At 40.2% G+C, this 17,467-nt stretch overlaps 1 pseudogene across 1 annotated transcript; it reads left to right on the top strand.

The window, feature by feature from the left end:
• Positions 1-852: 852 nt before the first annotated feature.
• LOC105514142 lies at positions 853-1,543 on the top strand (annotated as a pseudogene). Its single transcript, XR_001002143.1, has one exon. The product of XR_001002143.1 is annotated as a 60S ribosomal protein L10a pseudogene (transcript).
• Positions 1,544-17,467: the final 15,924 nt, after the last annotated feature.

Below are 17,467 nucleotides of genomic sequence, written 5' to 3'. Positions count from 1 at the left end.
ATAACCTCAAACTATGCCTTAGCTTTCTTATCTGTAAAATATTAAGATATGTCCTGCCCATCTCTCATGATTTTGTGGAGATCAAGGTAGGCAAAGTATACATAAGCACTTTGTAATTAAGCTATATAAGAATAACTGGTGATTGGCCAGGTGTGGTGGCTCACGCTTGTAATCCAGCACTTTAGGAGGCCAAAGTAGGAAGTCAGGAGTTCGAGGCCAGCCTGGCCAACATGGTGAAACTGCATCTCTACTAAAAATACAAATAATTAGTTGGGCATGGTGGAATGTACCTGTAGTCCCAGCTACTCGGGAGGCTGAGGCAGGAGAATCACTTGAACCTAGGAGGTGGAGGTTGCAGTGAGCTGAGATCGGGCCACTGCACTCCAGTCTGGGTGACAGAGCGAGACTCCATCTCAAAAAAAAAACCAAAAACAAACAAAAAAAAAAACCCCGTATAACTGGTGATTATTAGAGGAAACTGATGCAGGCTGTTTTTAAATGTTGGTGTGTAAAACAATTCATCCAGAGAGAACTGGTTACTTGGAACTTATAAAATTGGCAAAAATAAATCCTTCAACAAAAATAAGATATAACAAAGCACATATACCAAACCTCATACATTAACATGTATTACCTAAGTGCCTATTTAATCTTAAAGATTAAAATATATCTGGCCTTTTTCCCAAACCACAGATTGTAAATGAAAATTTAGAAATTTAGAAGGGAGAAAGAATTAAAAGAGGCAAGTACATGATAGTAGAAAAAAGAAAAAGACAGCTAACAAAGAGAATAGAAGGGAGGGATTATAAAAACATTGATTTGTCTTTTCCGGTTAGTGCGGCGTGAGAAGCCATGAGCAGCAAAGTCTCTCGCGACACCCTGTAGGAGGCGGTGCGGGAAGTCCTGCGCCGGAACCAGCGCAAGCGCCGCAAGTTCCTGGAGACGGTGGAGTTGCAGATCAGCTTGAAGAACTATGACCCCCCAGAAGGACAAGCGCTTCTCGGGCACCGTCAGGCTTAAGTCCACTCCCCGGCCCAAGTTCTCTGTGTGTGTCCTGGGGGACCAGCAGCACTGTGACGAGGCCAAGACCGTGGATATCCCCCACATGGATATCGAGGTGCTGAAAAAACTCAACAAGAATAAAAAACTGGTCAAGAAACTGGCCAAGAAGTATGATGTGTTTTTGGCCTCAGAGTCTCTGATCAAGCAGATTCCACGAATCCTCGGCCCAGGCCTAAGTAAGGCAGGAAAGTTCCCTTCCCTGCTCACACACAACGAAAACATGGTGGCCAAAGTGGATGAGGTGAAGTCCACAATCAAGTTCCAAATGAAGAAGGTGTTATGTCTGGCTGTAGCTGTTGGTCACGTGAAGATGACAGGCGATGAGCCTGTGTATAACATTCATCGGGCTGTCAACTTCTTGGTGTCATTGCTCAAGAAAAACTGGCAGAATGTCCAGGCCTTATATATCAAGAGCACCATGGGCAAGCCCTAGTGCCTATATTAAGGCACACAATAAATTCTATTACCAGTCCAAAAAAAAAAAAAATTGATTTGGCTGGGCATGGTGGCTCACGCCTGTAATCCCAGCACTTTGGGAGGCAGAGGTGGGTGGACTGGTTGAGCCCAGGGGTTTGAGACCATCCCTGGGCAACACAGCAAGACCCCATCTCTTTTAATTAAAAACAAAAACCAAAACTGATTCAGTAATTCAAAAAATTTACTGATCTAGGACCATTTAAAGTAAGGGTAAATAGCACCATGTCCCTTACTAGCTCCACCCTAAAGGAATCTGTTTCAATAGAATATTTGAGCAATCTAAATTATCCTGAATCATGATGAAAACGTAGCATGCTCAATGCTGTCTGTGGAAAAAATAATAACATCTACAACAAAAATGATATAAAGAAAGACTTTTATTGAACAAGCTTATGTTAAACAAGTTTAAGTACTTAAAGAGATAAACTTCAGGTGTCTATAAAATTCACATGTACAGAAAGTTGATATGCTATATAAATAAGTGTGTGTAAACAAAGGCTTTATAAATCTACATATAAATTCTGCTGATGTGAAGGAAGTCCTCACAAATCATAAGAGCTCAATAAATGTATAAAAACAAAAGGAAAAAACCTGTGTTGTTTAGGGGACCAAAATAAACATTATCACCTTCATGGATGAAGAATGATGATAGATCAGTCCATCTGCTGGCTGTGGATAATTTTAAACTTGGATAATTACAGTACTTTAAAAAACTGTATAGCATTTTCAGATTATACAGCATGTTGACATCATCATCTTATTTGTTCCCCATCTCCAAGACCCCAAGCACCAGCTACGATTCCGTTTTACACTTGAGGAACTGAGCGAGGCTCAGAGAAAACTTTCTCAAGATGCCACAACCACCAAGCAGCAAAGCCCAGGCTGGAATCCATATCTTCTGGTTCAAGATCTGGGTTTCATTTTCGAATTTATATTATTGTAAATATCACTTTACTTAACTGTCTAAAGAAGATTCTTTGCCAAGGCACATTTCTAAAAACAAACTCAGATGGAAACAAACTTATGGTGATCTATCTATCTATCTATCTATCTGGCAATCAATCATCTATCAATCATCAATCAAGCAGCATGAACCAGGAAAACTTTACTACATGTTTTTAGAAATATATTCTATTTTTCCTTCTTAATACACCCACATGCAGCCTAAGTTACTATAAACAGCTTTAGCTTAGAGTGAAATTTTATGACTGAATTTTAAACACTTAAATAGAAAATGCTAAGATGGTCTTAGCTAGTAAACAAAAGCATTAGCTCTAAAAACAAAAAGCTCAAAATGTACTGATTTCACAAGCTTTTGGTTTCCATGTGAAAAACTGCAGGTATTCCAATGGTGTGTTTTACTTTTATTTGTGTTTCTGGAGTACTACTATGCTTCCATGCTAATTCAACCCACGTATGTTGACGACACATGCGGATCCTAAAATGCCATGATTCATCTGAGGCTGCCACAGTCGTGCAGCTTCAGGATGTACCCATCAGATGTAAGGCTGCATGCATTCACACTTTCTGCCCCTGTCACACACTGCAAATAACTCCAGCAAAGCACAGTCATCCACCTCTGACTCACCCTCCCACTGAGGGAGAGCCTGTGCTATGAGACTGAAGTAAAGGCACCCTTCGTCAGAAATCATCTTTTCTACATTAACGGTGAAAAAAAAAAAAAAGAAAAAAGTCTTCATTATTTTCAGGCCTCTGAGCCCAAGCTAAGCCATCATATCCCCTGTGACCTGCACGTATGCATCCAGATGGTCTGAAGCAACTGAAGATCCACAAAAGAAGTGAAAATAGCCTTAACTGATGGCATTCCACCATTGTAATTTGTTTCTGTCCCGCCCTAACTGATCAATGTACTTTGTAATGTCCCTCACCCTTAAGAAGGTTCTTTGTAATTCTCCCCACCCTTGAGAATGTACTTTGTGAGATCCATCCACTGCCCGCAAAACATTGCTTCCTAACTCCACCGCCTATCCCAAAACCTGTAAGAACTAACGATAATACCATCACCCTGTGCTGACTCCTTTTTTGGACTCAGCCCACCTGCACCCAGGTGAAATAAACAGCCTTGTTGCTCACACAAAGCCTGTTTGGGGGTCTCTTCACATGGACGCGTGAGACAATTATGAGTTTGGCCACTTTTATACCATTAGAACCTGTCAGTTCTTTTGCAGAGAAACCAGAGAAGCAAAACAAAGAGTATTTTGAGACTGTTTAACATGTAACTTAGCAAACTATGGGCAACATTTTCTGACATGCCTGCAAACACTGACTGTGGAGTCAAACAGTCCTGGGATACACAGGGTTTCACCTTCTAGCTTGACCATGTGTTGGTTGGTTGACTTTCAGCAACTTGCATAAGCCTCAATTTCCTTATCTGTAAAAAGGGGGTAGACCCAGAACCTGCAGTATGGTGTTACTGTGAGGATTAAATGAGATAATAATGTAGAAAAGTTAGTGCAGCCTCTGAAAATGATAAACAACAGTAGCTATTTTTGTTAATAATTGTTTAATCACATAATGCTCATTAAATTCAATACTGTGCTGGTGGTCACTGGCACTGGATGGAGAGCTCCCTGGTTTGTCCCCAGCAGGCCTTGTCACTGCTGCCAACTGGACGACTCTTATAGAGGTTTTGTGGTGCGCACTGTGCACGAGAGAGCAGATGAAACTCCACTCATTTAAGGCATTAGGTCAGACAGGAGTATAGGAGAAATATATTTTTACTGAATGAATCTCATCATCTGACTAGCATTCAAACTGTACCTCTGTCACTGCAATTTAATATAAAACCAATACCCCTGTTTTTTCTTCATCTAACATTTACCGAATGTCCACTGTGCCAGGCTTTCGGCTAAGCTTAAGAAAAGATTCTCTCACAAATTACTAAGAGCGTCAAACCTCTGGACTGTTAATTTTCTGAGATTCCCTCCTCTTGTCCCTTTGCTTTAGTTATATTCTGATGGGAGAACATAATGAAGACTAGGAAAGACCAGCTACTTTCTTCAATGGCTTTATAACTCAAGTAACAGGAGCAATCAGCATGCTTCTTCCTACTTTCATTGCTATAACTGGGTTACAGCACTTTTTTTTCCTACATTAAAAAATGCAAGTAATGAGCTGGGTGCACTGGTGCACACCTGTAATCCCAGCTATTTGGGAGGCTGAGGAGGGAGGACCTGAGCCCAAGAGTTTGAGACCAGCCTGGGCAGCATAGCAAGATCTCATCTCAAAACAAACAAACAAAAAACAGGATGGGAGAACTGGGGGAATAGATATAGCACTGAGAGTTAATAGAGTGGTAAGTAGTCCATAAGTGGTAAGAGACTGTAACTTAAATTTATGCTTTTATGGTAGAAAAAAATGAATTAAAATATCAAATGATTAGCAATTGAAATGGCTTTGGATTTGGTTGGTAATTAATAGTAATAACCACAATGGCATCTTGGACTTCTGCATACAGAGCTTTTCTCCAAGGATCTCTATATGCTCCTTTACCCCTCCCAGCTACCCTGTGAGGAACACAGGGCTCAGGCTCTCACTGGACAGGGAGGCAACTTTCTGGACTTTGGACTTGGACCCGGATGCTCTTTTCACCACCTTTCCCCTTTTCACTGTCTTCTCATAACATCTCTTGAATATAAAGAAGGACCCTATACCTGGTAGAAATGAAGTAAAATGGATCAGAAGAATTATGTAAATTCAGGGCTAAAGAAAGGCTAAAAAGGGGCTGGGCATGGTGGCTCACGTCTGTAATTCCAGCACTTTGGTAGGCCAAGGCAGACGATCACTTGAGGACAGGAGTTCGAGACCAGCCTGGCCAACATGGTGAAACCTCATCTCTACCAAAAATACAAAATTTAGCTGAGTGTGGTGGTGGGCGCCTATAATCCCAGCTACTCAGGAGGCTGAGGCAGGAGAATCACTTGCACCTGGGAGATGGGGGTTGCAGTGAGCCGAAATTGTGCCACTGTACTCCAGCCTGGGCAATAGAGTGAGACTGTCTCTCAAAAAAAAAAAAAAAAAAGAAAGAAAGAAAAAAAGGCTAGAAAGGGTTTTAAAAGCTGTTCAAGAGAAATGCAATCTGAGTCTAATTAGGTTCATCCAAACTGAGTGTGCTGAACGGAACGACTCTTCATTAACGTAATACTCACCTCTCATCAATGAGGGTTGCTAGCATATCCCTTGCAAGTAGTGGGTATGGTGAAACAAAAAAAGGTCTTAATTTAGGTCAACGTGGTCAAGTTGTCAGTGCTAGACCCATAAAGGAAGGGAGGGAAAAACAGAAGAGAAGGAGAAGCTTTGATTACTGTGGAACATTTCCCAAAGATTTAGACGAAGTCAAACCATGTCACCTAAGATGTTATTCCCTGTAATTCAAATGTAAATTCAGAGATGGGTAGCTCTGCCCCAAGGAAATTCAACTTTCAGAGAACATGTATGCAATATCTTCAAGCCCAGAATATATTCAAACTTGGTAGGGTATCACATGGCCATTAGTTAACATTGTAATTTGCTTCTGACCATAGAGTGTTTCTAATTCAACCAGAGCTTATTTCCAAATCTTTAATCATTCTGTAGACAAAAAAAAAAAAAGGTAGCTTACAACATTATTACTAAGCAAAAAACTAAAAATACTAAAATGCAATGGAAACTATTCTTTGAGTACAACTCCCATTGTTATTAAGAGAGCTGAGCACACACACATTTAGAGGGAAAAAAATACTCTGTAATGCTTCAGAGCTACTGTGATACACTAGCTTCCTAAAAGTAAAGAAGAAAAGCAGAGACTGGTTAGATTTACAGTTTTCCAATAGGTACATGTCCAATCAATTATTTATTTTGGGTTAATTTTAGTGAAAAAAAAATTACCTCACATGAAATGGTTGCATCGCTGACAGGTTAGATCATAACACTCTTTTCAGAAAAGCAAAGATAAGTTTAGTAAGTGTAAATAATACACTAAATAAAGGTCCCCTTTCTCAGTTGAGAAAACACGTGAGTTGAAATCAAGCATGGAGAATTCTGGAATCAGTTTCATAATTACTTATGACACCACAAGTAGTGAGAGCAAAAATCCTTTATAGGAACTTTTTCTTTAAGTTCACAATTATGTGGTTGAGTACTTATTTACCCACCAATAGCTATGCAGACCATAAGGTCTCAAAAACAAAGACGTATGCTCTCCCTGTGTTAAGACCTCTGTCTTTCTTTGGAGAAGAATGGGTGTGGTCGGGGGGGGAGGGCATTTAAGCTGGAAGAGGCCTGTGAAGCCCATCCAAGACTTTCATTTTAAAAAAGATAGATAAACAAACATCGGTTCCTTCTATTGAGGAATCTGCCTATCTGCCTGGTTGCAATAGTGAATGAACTTCTTTTACTGTGGTATGGGTGTTGGCGGGGTTGACAGGATTTTTAATTGTCAACCAACATGGGTTTAAAACTTTTTTTTTTTTTGGTGTTTTAAAACTAACCACCCTCCCCCTTCAAAAACAGTAAAACTTTTTTCTTCTGGTGAACAAAGCCTTGGGCCCTCTAATGGTTTCATACAAGTTGGTTTTTTAAGACCTGGAAACTGATTGGGTGACATTTAATCTTCGAGATTAAAATCACTTGGTGAATATTGTATTGTTCCACTGTTCTCACTGTCATTTTGGCATTTGGGGCCTCGCTCTGCTGCTTCTGCTGGAGCACTTACCGGCTAATGAAACCTAGCCCAGGAGCAGCTGCCTGAATCTATGTCAAACTGCATCTGGCACCCATCTATCTTCCAGTCATCTAAATTCACCTCGGAAATCATACAAAAGCAGCCACATCAACACACCAGTCTTTGTTTTATCAAGGCTGTAAAGCAATTTTAGACTTTTTTTAAAAAAATGCTATGTATTTCAGAGTGGCAGCTTTTGAAAGGGTGGGGGAAAGTATTTTCTAAATCCTGAGAATGTTGAGACTTTAAAATACCAAGTAAAAATTTGGTAGACCATCATTAGCACGGGTTTGGCTGAAACAGTACATTGAGGGGCTTGCCAGTAGAGACACAATGCTGCCGACAGATCCCAGACAAGGAGGCGAGTCTGCTTAAAATTCTTGAGTTGTCACGGTTATTAAATATGCTGCACCACAAAACCTTCCAGTACTCAAGGTTTTCTCCCTATCAGTTCTGTGGAATTATCAGAAACGCTGGTTTTAGCAAAGAAATTATTTACATGTGCATTCAGGGAACATTCTTTTCAAAAACCATTATATAAGAGAGAGAACAGTTTTCCTGAATGAGAGTATACAGACAAATACAATATGTTATTTAAAAGATACACTCTTATTAAAATTGTAAGTAGTTGGATCACTCTGCAGTAGCTGACTTTTCTCCTGCCCTTCTGATGATGACCTATATAAGGGGATACCATTTTCTTTAACTGTGATGGCTAAGGCTTGAGCCTTTAAGAAATGAGTGTAACAAACATGTACAAAAGGATCTACAAGGAAAGCCAAGTTATAGATGATGCCTAAAGCAAACTTAGTTTTCAGGTCAGCAATATGTAAAAGATAGCTTTACTTTTGCTTATTTGTTGATTTTAATTCTAATATACGTTATAAATTTCCCTTGAGATAGTGTTTTACCTGCATCCTATGGTTTTTTAAAAAAAAAACTGTGCACTTTGGGAGGCCAAGGCGGGCAGATTGCCTGAGCTCAGGAGTTCGAGACCAGCCTGGGCAACACTGTGAAACTCTGTCTCTACTAAAATACAAAAAAATTAGCAGGGCATGGAGGCGTGCGTCTGTAATCCCGGCTACTCAGGAGGCTGAGGCAGGAGAATCGCTTGAACCCGGGAGGTGGAAGTTGCAGTGAGCCGAGATAACGCCACTGCACTCCAGCCTGGGCGACAAAGCGAGACTCTGTCTCAAAAAAACAAAAAAAACAAAACAAAAATTAATTGTGGCACTTACATTTACCATTCTAACCTTTTTAAAGTGTACAATTCAGTGGATTAAGTTCCTTCACAATATTGTACAACCATCACCATTACCATTTCCAGAACTTTTTCATCACCCCAAGAAGAAATGGTATACCTATTACACAATGATTCTCCATTCTCTCCTACCCTCAGCCTCTGGTTAGGAGGCTATTCTATTCCTCAGCTATTCCATGTTGTCTTTATGAATTTTACTATTTTAGGTACCTGACGTGAGTAGAATTTTGTTATTTTGTGCATGATTTACTTCACTTAGTACATTTTCCAGGTTCACACATGGTGTACCCAGTATCAGAATTTCATTCTTTTTTAAGGCTAATATTCTATTGCATGTACATACCACATGTTGTTTATCCAGTCTCCGGTGATAGACATTTAGGTTGTTTCCACCTTTTGGCTATTGTGAATAATGCTGCTGTGAATATTGACATATGATTATCTGAGTTTCTGCTTTCAGTTCTTTGGGGTATATACCTAGAAGTGGAATTGCTGGATCATATTGTAATTCTATGCTTACCTTTTTGAGGAAGTGAAAAATAGCTTTTTAAAACAAATCTTTTAAAACATAGTTACCTAGCCGGGCGAGGTGGCGGGCGCCTGTAGTCCCAGCTACACGGGAGGCTGAGGCAGGAGAATGGCGTGAACCCGGGAGGCGGAGCTTGCAGTGAGCTGAGATCCGGCCACTGCACTCCAGCCTGGGCGACACAGCAAGACTCCGTCTCAAAAAAAAACAAAAAACAAAAAAAAAACCAAAAAAAAAAAAAAACCATAGTTACATTCTTGTAAAGAGCCATACATTCCTTTAATGGCTAAAATTCTTTCTCTCTGATGTGTGGAGGTCCCAGTTGTCTCTACATTGCTAAATTCAATGATCAGTTCTCACACCTTACCTGACCTGACCTACACACTTGATCAGGTGACCACTCCCTCCTCCAGGAAACACTCTGTTCACTTGGCTTCCAGGACCCTACACTCCTCATTTTTCTTCCTCTTTCACTGGCCACGCCTCTCAGTCTCTCTTAGTAAGTTCTTCTCCCTCTCCTTGGTCTTTAAAACTCTAAAGGGTACCTGGGGCTCAATCCTTGGGCTTCTTCAATATGCTCCCCCTTGGAGATCTCATCTAGTTTTATGGCTTTACATACCATATAAATATTGTCAACTTCCAAATTTGTATCTCCTACCCTGTATTCCTCTCCTCTAAGTCCAGTCTCAAATCTCCAACTGCCTATGCAGTATCTCCATATAGATGTCTCAACAATATGCACTCCTCAACTTCCCCCCAAAGCCATCCCCCTGCATTTTTTTTCCAACTCAGTTAATGGCAACACTATTTGTCCAAGTCCTCAGCTGCAAAGCCTTGGACCCATCATTGATTTCTTACATCTAATCTGGCAGGAAATCCTGTTGGCTCTGTCTCAAAACCTAAACATGAATGGGTCATTTCTCACAACTCTAGTGCTACTACCCCAGTCCCAATCACCATCACCTCTTGGACCTTGAATACTGAAATAGTTTCTGAAGTACACTTCCTTACTTCCACCTTTGTTCCCCTACTGTCTTTTCTCAACACAGCAGTCAGAGTAATTGTTTAATTGTTTTCTTTTCTTTTTCTTTCTTCTTTTTTTTTTTTTTTGAGATGGGAGCTTCACTCTTGTTGCCCAGGCTGGAGTGCAATGGCGTGATCTTGGCTCACTGGAACCTCCACCTCCCAGGTTCAAGCGATTCTCCTGCCTCAGCCTCCCAATTAGCTGATATTACAGGTGCCCGCCACCACACCCAGCTATAGAGTGATTCTTTTCCAAACGGAAGTCAGATCATGCCACCTCTCCACTCCTCCAATCCTCCAATGGCCCCCATCATTTCACTTAAAGGAGAAGCCAAAAGGCTCTCAATGTTCTATATTCTCACTGTCCCTCTAACCTCTCACCAAACTATTCTCCCTCATTCATCTTGTTTCACCAACACTGGCTTTACCTGCTCACTAGTCTTTGAACATGCTAGACACATTTCTACCTCAAAGCCTTTACAATGGCTGTTCCTTCTGCCTGGAACTTTCTTCCTCCATATATCCGCATGGTTTTCTCTCTCACGTTCTTCAAGCCTTTGTTCAAATGATATTCTTCAAACTGTTTAAAATTGCAACCACCCACCCTTGCAGGCCTTTCTATATCCTTAACCTGTAAACGCTGCTTTAAAATTTTTTTCCATAGCACTAAAACTTCCTAACATATTGCATAATGTATGTATTCTATTCATTGTCTTCTGCTCAGTTAAACTGTAAGGTCCCTGAATGCCAGGGCATTCCCCCCTGATTTTGTTCACTACTGTATTTCTAGCTGCTATGATCTCAAAGTTTATGTCCCCTTCTCAAATTCATCATTGAAGCTTTAATCCCCAGTGTGATGGTATTTGGAGGTGGGGCCTTTGGCAGGTAATTAGGTTTAGATGAGTGGGGTCCCCAGGATAGAGGTTAGTGCCCTTGGACAAAAAGAAAGAGACAGGGGATCTTTCCCTCTCAGTGTATGTGCTCAAACCAAGGAAAGGCCATATAAGGATATTATCATGAAGAGGGCCTTCACCAAGAGCCCAACCATGTTGGTACCCTGATCCCAGACTTCCAGCCTCCAGAACCATGAGAAATATTTGCTTTTTAAGCCACCCAGCCTGTGCTAATTTGTTATAGCAGCCTGAATTAAGACACCAGCACTCAGAACAATGCCTACCATAAAGTAGATGCTCAGGAGATAGTTTTTAAAAGAATGGGTCAGCACAGAGTTGCCCTTCATTTGGAGATGTACTGTCAGTTATGGTTGCTTAATATGGCTACATTCAAATGGTTAGCCTCTCTCACCTAAGGCAACCCACAGACACTTTTCAAATATCTTCTACAAGTCACCACTGTATCAGCTGCTGAATAAACAAAATACACTTTCCCTCAAGCAGTTCACAGTCCAATGGAGTTTTAAGGAGCTCATAATTTTTTAAGTGAACTTTGTTTTTGAGATAACTGTATTTTCATATGCAGTTGGAAGACACAATCCTGAAAGATACTATGCCCCCTTTATCCAGTTTCCCCTAAGGGTGCTATCTTGCAAAAGTATAGCACAAGATGTTGCCACTGATACAGACAAGATACAGAACGTTGCCATCACACAAATCCCTTGTGTTGCCTTTTCATAGCCATACCTACTTCCCTCCCTCCCACTCCCCACTCCCCACCTTCCTTACCTCCTGGAAACCACTAATCTGTTCACCATTTCTATGATTTTGTTATTTCAAAAATGTTCTATACATGGAATTATACAGTCTGCAACTTTTGGGATTGGCTTTTTTCACTCAGCATAATTCGTCCAGGTTGTAGAATGAATCATTAGCCCGTTCCTTTTCGTTGCTGAGTAGTGCTGAAAGTACCATAGTTTGTTTAACCACCCACTCACTGAAGGTCATCTGGGTTGTTTACAGTTTGGGGCTATGATAAATAAAGTTGCTACCAACACTTGTGTATATCGGTTTTTGTAAGAATTTAAGTTTTCATTTCTCTGGAATAAATGACCCAGTATGCAATTGCTGGGTCGTGTGATAGTGGCATGCTTAATTTTTAAAGAAACTGCCGAGCTGTTTTCCAGAGTGCCTGCAATATTTCACATTCCCACCAGCAAATGTGCCTGTGAACTAGATTCTCCCCATATCCTCATCAGTACTTGGTGTTTTCACTATTTTTTATTTTAGCCATTCTGAGGTGTCTAAGGTGTGTTTGTAGCTTGTGGTTTTAATATGCATTTCCCTAATAATGTTGAACATCTTTTTGCACTTGTATATCCTCTTTCGTGAAATGTTTCTTCATGCCTTTTACCTATTTTTAAATTTGATTTTATGATTTTTTTTACTGTTGAGTTTCCAGTGTTCTTTATATACCTTAGTTGTCAGATACATGGTTTGCAAATAATTTTTTCCGAAGTCTGTAGTTTGTCTTTTCATCCTCTTAACGTGGTCTTTCCTAGAGCAAACTTTTAAACTTTGTCTAATTTGTCAGTTTTTCCTTTTATTGATAGTGCTTTACATGTATAATACAACTTATTTTATAATGGGACGTGGTCTTAAGCAAATAAAGGTTTGCCAGTTAGAGAAATGGGAAAGAACATTCAGGGATAATGTATCAGGATTGCAATACTACCTAGCATGCCAGTTGGCTTAAAAAATATGAGAACATGGGACTTTTTTGATAATCCTATACCTACAATAATACTTTCTGTCCAGCCAGAAAGTCCTATACTCTTCATAGGATGGGGAGGTGGGGATGGAGAGTAACTGCTCTGTGTCTACAAGTTGAAATATTTGGGGATTGGTGAATATAATAAGTACTTTCTTCAAAAACAAGGAAAAGTACTAGTGCCAAATCCTCTGAGATAATATATAATCCTAGACTCCAAAAATTGAATTCAGAAGGCATTTTCCTACACAAACAATGTGGTGTTAATTAGATGAAGGTGAAACGAATGGCGAGCAGAGGGGCCTCTCCTGTATTTGACAGAATCACTTTCATAGAACATTATACATAAATTAAAATTCCAGAAAACTGATGAAGCTTACCTTCTTTTAGAGTGTCCAAATGTTTTCTCTTTTAACCACAGTAGAAGACTCTGGATCTTGATTACTTAACCTAAGTATTTTACTATGTGGCAATGTTGTTAAATGGGCAATGCCTCGGGGCCACTAAAGTTCATAGGGGTGTTTGCCCCCCATGTTAGATTCCTCTGATTTGCCAGTTTAGCTTTTGCCTCAGCCTTTTGTACGTCCTTATTTGTTATGGGGCATTCTGCCCTCAATTTTTGCAGCTGTCAAAATGCCTGCCTCTTACTACACTTCCTTTTAATCTGTAATGATTTAGGAAGCCCTGTAACCAAGCTAATAAGAATCCCGTCTAAATGAGACTAAGAGGCTCTGAATCAGGGACATGATTTTACTCACCTTTTGGTAAAATGCATTAATGCATGGTTGTGTGATATCCATTTTAATATTGTTGACAGCTTTGGGCAGAGACTTCTAGCTTTATATGTAATATATAATATATTATATACAATATGGATAATATATAATATATAATTTTTAAAATATATGTATATTCTCCCCTTTCCTCCACAATAATTAATTTTTAGTTGAGTCCATGACTGCCCAACCAAAGACTAAATTTCCTAGCCTCTTTTGTAGCTGGGTGTGGCCATGTGATTATGTTCTGGCAAACAGGATCTGAGCTGAAGTAAGCTCAAGTGACAGCTGTCACTTTTGGGTTGTACCCATCCCTCCTCCCTTTCCAATGGCTGATTTAATGGGTGTTCAGCCATCTTGGACAAAGGCAATGCTCCAGGGATGGTAAAGCAAATGAAGATAGAAAGTGATATGATCATAGTGCTAAGTGTGTTGTTCCCTAAGCTTTCTTTTTTATATCTTTGAGTATCACTAATATTTTCAGGAGATACCAGAAAATTCTCAGTAAAAAATGTATTCTAAGATAAAATATATATTATGTAGAAAGTTTTCTGAGAGACACGTTGTCGTAGGCAGCCTCTAAGATGGCCTCCAGTGATTCCTGCCTCCAGGTATTCACACCATTGGAAAATTCCCTTTCCTTGAGAGTAGGCTGGCCTAGCCACTCACTTCTAACAAACAGAGGCAGTAAAGGTCATGGGAAGTCACTATCAAGATTAGGTTTACAAAAGGACTGTGGCTTCCATCTTCCTTATCCTTTCTTGCTCTCTTGCTTGCTTGCTCCGGTGAAAGCCAGCTGCCATGCTGTGAGTTACTCTAGACAGAAATTCGTATGATAAGGACACCATCCAGCAGCCCATGAGGGACTGAGGTCCTCATTCCAACAGCCTGTAAGGAACTGAATCCTTCCCCCAACCATGTGAGTGAGCCTGGAAGTAAATCTTTCCTTTTTTGAGCCTTCATATGCAACTGCGACCCTGCCTGACACTGAGATACTGTGGGGCAGAGGCACCCAACTACGCTGCAGTTGGATTTTTGACTCAGGAAAAACTGAGATAATAAATGCTTGTTGTTGTAAGCTGCTAAATTTGAGGTAATTTGTTATGTAGCAATAAATAGATAACGAATACAGACGTACAAAACAGAAATATCAATGATAAGAGGTAATTTTTGAGGGCTGGGCGCAGTGGCTCACACCTGTAATCCCAGAACTTTGGGAGGCTGAAGCGGGCAGATCACCTGAGGTTAGGAGTTCGAGACCAGCCTGACCTACATGGAGAAACCCCATCTCTACTAAAAATACAAAATTAGCCGGACATGATGGCGCATGCCTGTAATCCCAGCAACTTGGGAGGCTGAGGCAGGAGAAAAGCTTGAACCTGGAAGGTGAAGTTTGCAGTGAGCCGAGATTGCACCATTATTGTACTCCAGCCTGGGTAACAAGAGCGAAACTCTGTCTCAAAAAAAAAAAAAGAAAAAGAGGTAATTTTTTTTTTTTTTTTGAGACGGAGTCTTGCTCTGTCACCCGGGCTGGAGTGCAGTGGCCGGATCTCAGCTCACTGCAAGCTCCGCCTCCCAGGTTTACGCCATTCTCCTGCCTCAGCCTCCTGTGTAGCTGGGACTACAGGCGCCTGCCACCTCGCCCAGCTAGTTTTTTGTACTTTTTTTTAGTAGAGACGGGGTTTCACCGTGTTAGCCAGGATGGTCTCAATCTCCTGACCTCGTGATCCGCCCATCTCGGCCTCCCAAAGTGCTGGGATTACAGGCTTGAGCCACCGCGCCCGGCCAAAGAGGTAATTTTTAAAAGGCATACATGCATTTCATTTCATGATTTTGCTGCTTTTACACATACTACAATCTTGTAGGTAGTATTTATATGAAAATAAAGGGAATACATCATTTGGAGTATTAAAATAGCTTTGTTTATAGCTACAATTTGGACACTAGCAAATCAGCCTTTGAAATACTCAATTAATTTTGCTTAAATATTTTAAGGCTAATTATTTCATATCAAAGTAATAATCTATATTATAGCCATAAAGATCTCTTACTCTTTTCCACCAAGATAAAATAGAATCTTGATTATAACTTAGGATGAAATTCCATCTGTGAGATTTATAAAATGTTATAAAACTCATGAGGTATCAATAAAAACAAGCAAATTTCTAAATATTCAGATTTGGAAATGTTTAAGTATTGATAATTTAAATATTCATATCTTGGTAATTCAATCCCTCTAAGTAGACTCTTTCTTGCAGACAGAAACCATTGTTTCTTTTGTTTCCCTTCAGATTTATTTTTTAAAAACTCAAATACAGCGGAGGGAAATACAACAGATCTATTGAGTTAGAATTCACATACCATACAACTCATCCATTTAAAGTGTACAATTCAATGGCTTTTAGTACATTCACAGAGTTGTAAAACCAGCTGCATTTTGCACATGGTGTTTTGAGAAGGCAGGATGATAAGAAAGTAGAAAGGAGGAACTTTTCCATAAATTACCACTCTTTTCAAAGGCTAAGGCCTATCTTCCAAAGCTAACCTGCAGGAATTTTTTCAAAGCTTATTCTCAGCTGGGTCCAGTGGCTCACATCTGTAATCCCAGCATTTTGGGAGGCTAAGGCAGGCAGATCTTTTGAGCTCAGGACTTCTAGAGCAACCTGGGCAAGATGGCGAAACCTCATTTCTACAAAAAAATACAAAAAGGCTGAGGTGGGAGGGCTGCTTGAGCCTGGAAGGCTGCAGTGAGCCGGGATCGCGCCACTGCACTCCAGCATGGGCAACCAAGCAAGACTCTGTCTCAAAAAAAAAAAAGCGTATTCTCCTCCATGACTAGCTAAAATCCCTAGATTACTTTTCAGCCTTTATTCTTAAATGACTCTGCCCTCCAGCCCCATTGCCATCCAGTTGCTCTTGGCCACTGCTCCTTCTCCATTTCCTCCAACTATAACCTCCAGATCCATAGACCTCTAACAGTACTCCAGTGCAGAGCTTCTGCACAGTTTGCAAAGTACCATGAATGGGTGGCAGGTACACTGAGATGCTGATCCTTCCATCTGCAAGGCAGTCACCGAGGGCCCAGACAGAGCAATGGAAACCCTCAAGCCAGTGCCTCTGCAGGGCTCGCTCTCTTCAGTATTTTTTATGTGTCAACACAGAAAAAGCTGTGAAGCACTGTTCTAGTTTGACTAATTTGGTAAACAAACATATCTTGAAACCAACCATGTTCCAATTATTCTGTTAGGTATTGGGGCAATGTAAATAAAAAGACAGTCCCTTATAATCTGGAAAAATAGACATCTAAGTAAGTATAAGACATTGTGATAGGAGCACCCAGGTAATAGTATAACAGAATGTAACAAAGAAAACCCCTGGACCTGGTCTGAGAAACAAAGAGAAGAGAAATCAGGCAGCAGATGAGAAATGGCTGCCTCTAGCTAAGGAACAGATTTCTCATGGAACCTGGAATGCAAACTCATGAAGGCAGGGACAACTTCTACCTTATTTACCACCATATCCCAACACCACACAATGCCTAGCTTATTCCAGGTATTAGATACATTTCATTGAATGAGTAGAGTTCACACTCCTCTTCTTATGCAACGTGACCTAGTAACCAAGGGTTCACTTTTGCCAGTCTCTACAGAATTACAAAACCATTGGAAACATGGTGACCTTTGGCTTTTGTCTGCTGGGATTAATTGATCCCTTTCTGGGGACTCTGATAATATGGGTATTTCTCAATTCTGCATTAAATCTAAGTACAAGCATTCATTTTAATAAGTCAACATATATTTATTTAGTGCCCACTATGATGGAAAGCTATTATTTTACTAGAAAATTTACAGATTTCACAATATTCATTTTAAAAAATGTTATCTGCCAAGTAAACTGTGTAAGAAAAGTGACGTTCTAGACAGGTCTTTTTTTTTTTTTTTAAACAAAACATAGGG

This window comes from Colobus angolensis, unplaced genomic scaffold (genome assembly GCF_000951035.1).
Source record: "Colobus angolensis palliatus isolate OR3802 unplaced genomic scaffold, Cang.pa_1.0 Scaffold24, whole genome shotgun sequence".
Classification (NCBI taxonomy): Eukaryota; Metazoa; Chordata; class Mammalia; order Primates; family Cercopithecidae; genus Colobus; species Colobus angolensis.
This window is presented reverse-complemented; position numbering and strand designations above follow the sequence as displayed.